The following is an 11,306-nucleotide window of genomic DNA, read 5'->3' as shown; positions in this document are numbered from 1 at the left end:
AAGGTCAAATATATCATTGAACGATTCGCTAATAATTTCTACTCCAAATCAATCGAAACGTAAGCGAATGAAACAATTATCGAATGTGGTTACTTCTACTCCGATAAAAGATGTACAATCGAGTCAAATATTGCACGAAAGATCGTCTCCGTATGTGGAAGAAGTTTTCGAAACCACGCCTGAAACGCTTGTGACATCGGTTCAACACCTGCTACAAACATCCGAGGGTCAAAATACATTGCGCACACATCTGGGTCCACTAGGGCAAAAATATGTTGGAGCTATTTTGAGTCAAGATAAAAATAACAGTATGGATTATGTTTACGGTGTTAAGTTTTGCAACAAAGGAATGATGCTTGGTGATCAAATTTTTGATGTGGATAAAGATGACAATATAATTATCGGTGGAATAAGATACATGGGAACACCAGGTCTCTATGAGTTTATTTTCAAGAGAATACCCGACGGTGACGTATACAATAATGATGATAAAATTAAATACAAAAATATATTACTGGCGACAAATGCACATAGACGTGGCAATGATATGCGTAATCCAGTGTTAAGTAACAAGGGATACAAGTATAAAAATATAATAGCACCATTAATCTCTATTAAAAATATAATAGCGCCTGAAAAAAAAGCTGGAAGAGGTATAAACATACCGCGCGCTATGACGTTAAACGATAATAAGATCGATTACGTGCATTGGAATGATCCCAACGAGTTGGTAGATCGCTTGCGATTGCTGGAAGCTTCGCGTCAAGCCGGCAACAATGCCCACGACAATGAAATGTTATCAATTATCGAGGAACTTTGCGAAGCTGGCCTTATTATAAATTAATCTATGCGTCGGCGAAACGAGTCAGTCTGTCATTATTGTTTGTATCGAAATGTCGATTAATAAATTTGGATTATCGTTGGGAACACCCAACAACTCATACTATCAATGGAATGGATTACTAAGAAATTACGTGCGCGATAACGCTGTGTCAGACAGCCTCCGGCTTTGACGCAAGGTCGCGCAAGATACGACGCGTAGCGCAACCGGAAGATGATACTGATGCAGCAAACAAACAGTACGTGGAAATACGTGTCAAGCTTTTGGAAGACAGACAGGAAGAACTTGAGAAAAAAATAATCACGCTCGAGACGAATGTGCAAACGCTGCAAATAATGATGGATGAGATGCAGAAAATGCTTCGGTATGCAAATCACGCGCAGACTACATCTAATTCAGCGCATGAGAAGAAAGATATATAAAGAATATATATGGAGGAATTATCTCATTATTGCAAATTATGTCTCGATCAAATATGTCGCAAAAGATCTCTGAAAAACAGCTGCTCGTGGAAGAATTGCATGCTCCAGCGAGAAAAAATTTCCCACGTAGACGTGTCATAGTACGCGGATACGACGATCTGTGGCAGGCGGACGTGGTCTAGATGCGTCCATATGCACGATTCAACAAAGGTTACAACTACATACTCACAGTTATCGATGTGTTGAGCAAGTATGCGTGGGCTGTACCGCTCAAAAGCAAGAGTGGAAACGAGACGGCTGATGCTATCGCAAAGATAATTCGAGACGATGGAAGAAGTCCGAAAAATTTTCAAACCGACAGAGGAAAAGAATTTTACAATGCAAATGTACAGAAACTCGTGAAGAAACACAGCATTAATCATTATTCAACGTACTCTATCATGAAAGCCTCGGTCGTGGAACGATTCAACCGAACGTTAAAGAGCAATATGTGGAAAATGTTTACGTTTAATGGAAATTACAAGTGGATCGACGCGTTGTCCCGGCTCGTTAGAGAGTACAATGCGCGAAAACATCGCACTATCGGCATGAGACCTATCGATGTTACCCCCGCGATCGCCGATAAACTTTTAAATACGGTATACAGCAACGTAAAGATTGCGGCACCGGCAAGATTCAAAGTAAGCGATCCGGTACGCGTGAGTAAATTTAAGACCATCTTTGACAAAGGTTACACACCAAATTGGTCGACCGAAGTGTTTAAGATCGTTAAAGTGCAGAAAACTAATCCCGCGACCTATGCACTCAAAGATTCGCGCGGAAATTCCGTCGCCGGCGGATTTTACGAATACGAGTTACAACGCGTTGCCGATCCCGACATACATCTCGTGGAAAAGGTAATACGCAAAAAGGGCGATGAGATTTATGTGAAATGGCTGGGATTTGATGCAACACACAATTCTTGGATACATAAAAATAATATATTATAAATACGTTAACAATAATACATAATATTAAAGATATTTTCCAAATATATAAACAAAATTGTACACTTTATAAAATATACATATAATTTACAATAAATATACATATAATTTTAATTTACAATAAATATACAATTTTTACTTACAATAAATATACATGATTTTTATTTACAACGGTATTTTGTAATGTCCCCACGGTAGCGTGTCGGTGGTTTCGGGTACGATATACCGCTTGTCATCGTACGGACTTAGAGCAATTTTTGTCTCGCGAATAGTGTATACTTCGTGTAATTTAGATCTTATACAAGACTGCTGACGCGTCATTTCAATCTCTTCGTTCAAACACCGCGTGTAATCGTTGAACGTTATCGTTCTCGCGACGACGTTACTCTTGACACCTTTTACCTTTTTTGTGTCTTTTTTACCATCTACTCGCAACGCGTACATTTTTGCCCTAAGCCCGACGAATTCGGTCATGATGGCGCCATTATTTTCATCCTTCATTAAACCCGGTATCTTTTTATTCGCGAGCGGTATACCGTACACATTGTTCACTGCATAATCGCTGGTATCGAATCTGTCGACGTTGCGCTTTATATTCTCATATACATCTTCACACTCGATGTGATATATGAGACTGTCGGTGTCGGTGTACATGACTTTACATTTCTCTCGATACATAGGTATCATATAATCGTAGTGAAACTCGTACAAACATATCTTGGATATGTCGAGTATACACATACCCACGTAGATTGGTTTATTAATACCCGTATTCATAGTCCTTCCTTATTTTAAGGACGGAGGAAGCCTCCATGAAGGATTCCTTGAATCTGCAAGGCCACCTTGTTTCATAGACGGACCTCGAGTCTCCCTTTCAGAAGGAAGGAATATTTTAGGGATTTTTAGCGACCGACTGAAGGCAGCACCGTTTTATGCTGCCTGCGACTAATTTCATATAATACATATGAAAACTTTTTCATATCTTCAAAAAATTCCACGGGATTTTCCCAATCGCGAATGTATCTTTTCGGAATCCGCCATAGAATCCGATTCTCTGGATTTTCGTCTTCAAATCCATCGTCAGAATCATTTAAAAATTCATTGTCCATTATCCCTTTTTCCTTTATACACTTTCAGTTTGAGAGCGCGACAACAAATAACCACAAAACCACAGATTGAAATGTAACGAAACTAACTTTTGGAGGTTATATTTGGTTATATTCTGCGTATCGTCTGCTAAAAAGGTCGCATCCACTCCTCAAGGAAGCTCGTGACCTTCCTTGAGATAAGGGAGCCAATAAGATTCCTTGTTCGGTCAAGGAAAGTTTATGAAACGTGGAACGAGGAACAAGGAATCCTTATTCCTCAAGGACGGACTATGAATACGGGTATAAATTTCACCTCGAGATTGCGCAATTCAACGGCGATCAGATTCTCCGAAAACACGCTTCTACTATGAAAATTTGGTTTTGCGATCATTGCCTCTGCGCCATATCTTCCATCCCAATGTGTCGCGAGCTTAATATTAACGTGATTGCGCACATTTTCCATCGTTTTGCCAAATACCGCATTATTCATTAATTTATATAAATTTTTTTCAAAATCATTTTTCGCGAGTGTTCGGAATTGTGTATTAAGTTCGATATAACTGCGAAGCCATGGAGATTGCGAAAACTGTAATATTCGATGTATTTTTGTAACGCGAAGTCCGTGTCGCGTGCATTGCTGCAGGTTGCGGTAATGTATTACGTAACGTTTCTTATCGTATAAGGTTGCGAGCAGCTTATCCTGCCGCTTACCAGGTGGTTTGTCGCGTGTCGGGCAAAACGGTAGATCAGTGTGCGCATCGTGAACACGTTGCGGATACTCGAGATCGACTTCAAGGATGTAGCCTATAGGCGAATCGAGCGCGATCGATGATGTATCAAAATCGGATACGTCGTCGACCCATCGAAAATCTGCATAGGGCAAGGGTTGGCACATTGCCCATCCGTACAAATTATTTACATCAAAGTACGTAAGATACGTTGAAGGTTTCGATGGGTCGTACGACTGCATATACTTGTTATTAGCATGTGCGTATCTGTTGGAACATTGACTCAAACCACCGCGTATTCCGCGTTCGATAAATAAAACCATGTCGATATCCGTAAGCAATTCGAATGTAATATTTGTATGCTTCAACATGGCGTCCCACGTATATCCGGGAAGAGTGTAGTAATACGCGGGGTCGAGCCCATAACTTTTAATACAACTCTCGCGGAAATTTTCAAAAATGTCTGCTAATAACAAGACATCAATTTTGAGATACAAGTCGCTATATTCGCCCAGCGTTCGAATGGAGAACCGCTCCCACACGTTCTCGGCGTGCGCGTAATCGCTCTCGGATATCGTGTCACCGGTCAAGGAACTGTAAAATGATTCGCGCGGCGGTAAACACGTATCTTGCAACCTGTCGACGCAGTCAATATATTCGTACGGAAAGACGCCCTTCCGTGTTAATAAATTGAAATTGTCATTCGATAAATTTTGAAATTCAGATTTTAAAATTTTGAGTTTGTCTTTATTCAAGAATGATGCCAATTTATCGAGACTAGCTGTGCTCCTTCCGATTATAGTTGTTGAACGTGAGCCACTTGTCCTTATCGCTCGGTAATCGGATAGCGCACTCATTCATCTCGCGACAGTCCACCGTATGTGATTGTAACTTGTCGTTCGAGCCAAAGTAGTGCAAACATCTGTAAAAGAAATAATTTTTAATTTTTGTTCAAAGATTTCTGTAATATAATTTATTAAATATATACGTACCGATCGCAGATATATTTCTTGTGTTCTTTTTTGCTCAATTGCGAGCTCACGAGGCGGGATAGATTCTTGATCCACGCGAAATGTCCAACGTTGTTGTCTTCCACGTCTACAACAGGTTGACGTGTTTGTCTTTTTTCAGCTCACTCAGACGTATCGGGACAATGTTCTTTTCTTCGATACTATATACATTGATTGAGATATTGTTGGCATGTTCGAATTTTTTAATTTGATTCACAGTCACTGGAAACTCAATGTCCTGGATATTCAGCACTGTCGTGTAATGCGGATACGAAGATTCCCGATAAACATGATCTTCAGCTGGATATAGAGCGGCGACCACAGACCACGCGAAACACGCATTGTCATAGATTGCACGTTGATTACCGCTCTCTTCATCGTTATTTCTCGCGGTAATTTTATGTGGCATCCCGCGCGCAATGGATTATATTTATTTATATTTACATTTAAATCGCGTATTCGCGATAATGCCCACACACTATCGCGTTCTTGAAATTCTTCGAGCGATGCTAGAGTGGGCTCGACAACGCGCCGCTCGTACCATTCGCGTAAATCGGATGTGCGAAAGAGTTCACAGTTTCTCGTATTGATACTTTTATTTGCGCGTTTATCACCCGTCACAAATTCACCATTGAACACTGTATTAATTTTCACATTAAAGTGTTTTTTCAGCACGGTTTGCACGTGTTCGAGCACAATGTCTTTAGCATCCTCGAAAAATTGACGAGGCTCGATGTGATTATGATTTATAACCGCACCAGTCAATATGCGGCTCTCAAACGCCGTATCGATCTCTCGCCAAATCAATCCGTGTTGCCGCGTGCTGCATCCTGCACCCGCGTGTACAAAACGTGTGCGTACCGAGTTCTTCAATCCCTCGAGTCGTGCAATTCGGGCAATCAGCGATTGTCGAATCCCAATCGATAATCGTGGACGTTTGATTCGACTTTGCCCTTCCAATGATTCGATATATTCGTCGCATCGTTGCTCCCACGCAACGTACTCCTCTATCGAATTCACCCTTGCAGATTGCTCGCGTAGATTTCGTTCGGCATTGTTTTCCGCATTATTTCCAAATTTATACCAAAAATTTTTGCTAACAAGATGTGCTTATTAACAGCTCTTGTCTTGGAACTCTTGGCGAAAATACTGACAGAGTGTGCCTCTTTACCATGATCTTATATTCTATCTTGATGTCTCTTTCCATCATGTGTATCTAAATCTTTATTTCGCGATTTGTCACGTACATTTTGGCTAATGTCGATTATTGCATTTTGTCGTCTAGAGATGATGTCAAATCCCAGGTGTATCGCAAAAGTTTCAAATTACATGCAGCTGTCCAATGTTAGTGCAATTTAATCATGAGGATTATCCTTATATTTTAGGATTTTGTCATGTTTTGACACGCGCGTTTGAAATCTGATATCTATAGGCGATGTCATCGCGAAGCAGCCGTATATCGGCGCTTGAATGGAAAAATTGAAAAAAAATATCGCGTCATCAATAATCCCCACCACATTGCAATTTTGAAACGCTAATACATATTTTAAATATGTTCAATAAGTTCAGTATTGCACCGACCACTTGTGTGAAAGGTTCATATAAAAATGTATCCCACTGAAGGAAGCCGCATGAATTATTACGTTCCGATTCAAGATGCTGATGAAACTTCACCGTGTAAGAAGAAGAAATGTAACAAGTAAGTTTTAATTAACTTGAAAAATTTTTATACTTTTTAAATATTTTTTATACTTTTTAAATATTTATATAAATAATATTGTTTTTACTCCCTAGCATTTCATCCGAGTCTCGTCGCGCGGTTCGTATACTTGGAAGACGATACGCCTTAAGAGGATGCCGGATTACCGACAGAACGCGAATATTCTTTATTTTGCAAAATCTTTTTGTTGATTATAGATATCAACAAATCCTTTTCCACAATTAAGGTACACATAATAACGGAGTGCGGAGTTTAACATTTCATATGAAAAGTTAAAAAAAATGAGAAAATTACAGTTTTGTTATCGGATTCTGCGTCAACATTTACTTAATATAACAAATTTGTAATCTACACGTGCCTAATCAGTAAACTCCGCACTCGGCATTTCATCAAAGAGTATAAGTGAACTTAGAGAAGTGAGTTTAGAAGCTTTATAAAAAAGATTTTGCAAAATAAAATTTCCGTGCATATGTGTGTGTGCGAGATGGATGCTCAAAAGTAAAACAGAGCAGTAGATTAGTTGCGTGATGTCGCGATAGACGGAGCTGCAATCTTACATGATAAGGACAGACATAATCGTACTACCTTTGTCTCTTTCATGCGTGTAGAGTAATATACATGTACGCACTAACATTATTGCAGTATCTTTTTTCTTTCGCTCTGTCTCTTTCTAATCGCTCGCTCGCTATGTACTACGTATCGCTTAGCTTCATGCTCCTCGCATATTCACTTACGCGTTCACTCGCGCCTCTCTCTCTCTCTCTCTCTCTCTCTCTCTCTCTCTCTCTCTCTCTCTCTCTCTCTCTCTCTCTCTCTTTCTTTATGCTCGTTCATTATTGTATATTGTATTCTTTTATTGCCATTATTATATTCTTTTATTTGCTTAATTTTTATTCTTTCTATTCTCGTGTCCCTACATGAAAATAAATAAATTTATTTATTTATGTTTATTTGATACATCATAAATGAGATACACAAGTTATTTTCTTTTTCTATTTAATTATAGTTAAATACAACACATGTACATACAAAAATGCACATAATTAAATACTTTTTCTATTTATGACATACACAATATCTCATTTATGTTGTATAAAATAAAGACGAATAAATTAATGTATTATTATGTAGGAAGACGAGAATATAGAAAGAATAAAAGTCGAAGAAATAAAAGAATATAATAATGGGGATGAAAGAATACAATAAAGAACGAGGAGCAAGCGAGATGACAAACATCAAACAGTTCCGAAGTCTCGTTCGCGAGGCTCTCTTTATCTATAATATCTCGGGTTACATATCGTTCGTAAAATTTCTGTTTTTCGTATTTTATCGATATCAAAATAATTTTAATAGATTAATGAGATTCTTGCGATTAAAATAATACTAAACATGACATAAATCGGATAATTTTTAATCAGTTATGTTATTAAAATTATGATTACTTATTTTATTTAAAATAATCGGATTTATATCGTATTTGGTGTCATTTTAATCGCAAAAATGTAATTAATCCATTACAATTATTTTCAGATATATAAAATGCGAAATACAAAAGTTTTATTTTCTATAGTAAGATGACATATATACGTGAAAGATTACAGATAAAAGGAGTCACGCGAGCGAGGCTTCGGAACTCTTTCATGTTTGTCATCTCACTTACTCCTTCATTCTTTCTCGCTCTCGCTTTTGTCGACTCTTCAGCGTCGGGGATCTTTCCTTATCTACAAAATATAAACATCTTCTATATAAAAAGTGAAACTTGTATTTTCCATTTCATCTGTATAAAAATAATTATAATGGATTAATGAGATTCTTGCGATTAAAATGACACGAAACATGACATAAATCGGATTATTTTTAATCAATTATGTTATTAAAATTATGATTACTTATTTCATTTAAAATTATCCGATTTATGTCATATTTGGTGTTATTTTAATCGCAAAAATCTCATTAATCCATTATAATTATTTTTATACTAATAAAATACAATATGAAAGTTTCAGTTTTTATTTTATAAGATATTTATATAAGGAAAGATCGCCGCGCGATGCTGGAGAGTCGACAAAAGCAATAGCGAGAAAGAATGAAGGAGCAAGCGAGACGACAAATATCGAAGAGTTCCGAAGTCTCGCTCGTGAGGCTCCCTTTATCTATAATCTTTCACGTTAGATTAATATATATAAATTATTATAAAATTAATATATATATACAGGGTGTCCGGCGTCAATCGTATCATCGGTCGTGCGCAGGTAGAGCAGATGAAATCGAGAAGAAAAGTCCTTTACCTTTTTTTTCTATAACACTTAATAAAAGAGTTATTATTGAGTAAAGTCTGGCCAATCAGCGCCGACCTTTAGCCGGGCGCACGTCAGTGAGCCGCGCGCTGTGAAGTGTGCAACGGCGTACACTATCAAGCGCGCGGTTCACCGACATGCGCCCGGCTAAAGATCGGCGCTAATTGGCCAGACTTTACTCAATAATAACTCTTATTAAGTATTATATAAAAAATTGGTACAGGACTTTTCTTCTCGGTTTCACCTGCTCTACCTGCACATGATCGGTGATGCGGTTGACGCCGGACACCCTGTATATATATGTCATGTTACTATAGAAAATCAAATGTCTGTATTTCGCATTTTATATATCCGAAAATAATTTAAATGCATTAATTACATTATTGTGATTAAAATGACACGTCGTAAAATATTAATAAATAATATTTTTATGTATCGAATTAATTTTAATCAATATGAAAATAACTTTTTATTCGGTTACAGAATATTCGTTTATAAAGATGCGCATTTGTTTTTATTATTACGCGATATTTGTAGCATGCATGTATCTAAGTATGTATGTACGCATCGGGGAATAAGGCGACTGTACTATTCACACGCACATAGCCAGGCACATGCGATAATATCAGTGCGCGGCAGTACTCAGTCTCAGTCTCAGTCGCGCGTGTTGTGTACATACGCGTAACGAGAGATAACCGCAAAAGTGTGCTCAACCGTTATAACGCGTTATAACGCGTCGAATTTAAAAAACGAGTGTTGTGTTTGTGTAGTCATAGTGTGTTCATATAATAGGGCGAAAATGTAATGAGAAACGCTTGCCTCGCTTTGCCCGCAGACTTTCTTTAAAAAGAATAAGGATCAAAAGGTTAGTATATTTATATACCATAATTCTAGAAGGAATTGTTTTAATGTATACTATATACTAATATGTCGCTAGATATAATTGAATTTTTTTTCCGTGCAGTTTACACAAAAATATAAGTATGATAATGTAATATTATATAAAAATGTAATATTTCAAGATTTTTTTTTATTTTTTGATTATATCTTTAAAGCAATTCCTAAATAGAAAACAACATAAAGACCTTTGTATAAAAAAATTGTAACATAAAATTAATCTTTAAATAGAATTTAGAATTACTACAATACATGAACATACACATTATATGTATATGATGCACATAGTATTTAGTACTCATATAGTATTTTTGTTATAAAGAAATAGACAGACATAGGCAAAAAAAAGAAAGAGAGAGAGAGAGAGAGAGAGAGAATAGGAATGAGTAAGCGAGAGAATGGCTGTACAACGATATATCGATTAATAATTCACATCAGTCGCTAAATATTAGTGAGCATAAAGTATTGCTACGGAGAAAGATCCAACTATTTCCTTTTTTTTCTTACTGTTGGCACTTGTATAGACACTTGCTCACTTACACTCATATCCTCTTTCTCTTTGCCCATTCTTCTCTGTCCGTCTCTTTCTGATCCGAGCATACTATGTGTGTTATATATTATCTATATGCGATCTTTTCGTGAACTGGTTGTAAATATTTCATACCAGATGCGGTTTGCATGTGCGCTCTAAATATTGCCGAAATATTTGATCCCAGAAGCGATCTTTTCGTGAACTGGTTCTAAATATTTCATACCAGATGCGGTTTGCATGTGCACTCTAAATATTGCCGAAATATTTGATCCCAGAAGCGATCTTTTCGTGAACTGGTTGTAAATATTTCATACTAGATGCGGTTTGCATGTGCGCTCTAAATATTGCCGAAATATTTGATCCCAGAAGCGATCTTTTCGTGAATTGGTTGTAAATATTTCATACCAGATGCGGTTTGCATGAGCGTTCTGGTTAAAAATATATCCCAGAGGCGATTTACGTGTGCTGGTTATCGTAAAAAATATACCAGAGGCGATTTACGTGTGCTGGTTATTGTAAAAAATATTCCAGAGGCGATTTACGTGTGCTGGTTACTGTAAAAAATATTCCAGAGGCGATTTACGTGTGCTGGTTATTGTAAAAAATATCCCAGAGGCGATGTACGTGTGTTGGTTATTGTAAAAAATATCCCAGAGGCGATTTACGTGTGCTGGTTATTGTAAAAAATATCCCAGAGGCGATTTACGTGTGCTGGGTATTGTAAAAAATATCCCAGAGGCGATTTACGTGTGCTGGTTATTGTAAAAAATATCCCAGAGGCGATT

Source organism: Polyergus mexicanus, unplaced genomic scaffold (assembly GCF_030449975.1).
Source record: "Polyergus mexicanus isolate NDT 795.1 unplaced genomic scaffold, iyPolMexi1.0 SCAF_22, whole genome shotgun sequence".
NCBI lineage: Eukaryota > Metazoa > Arthropoda > Insecta > Hymenoptera > Formicidae > Polyergus > Polyergus mexicanus.
This window is presented reverse-complemented; position numbering follows the sequence as displayed.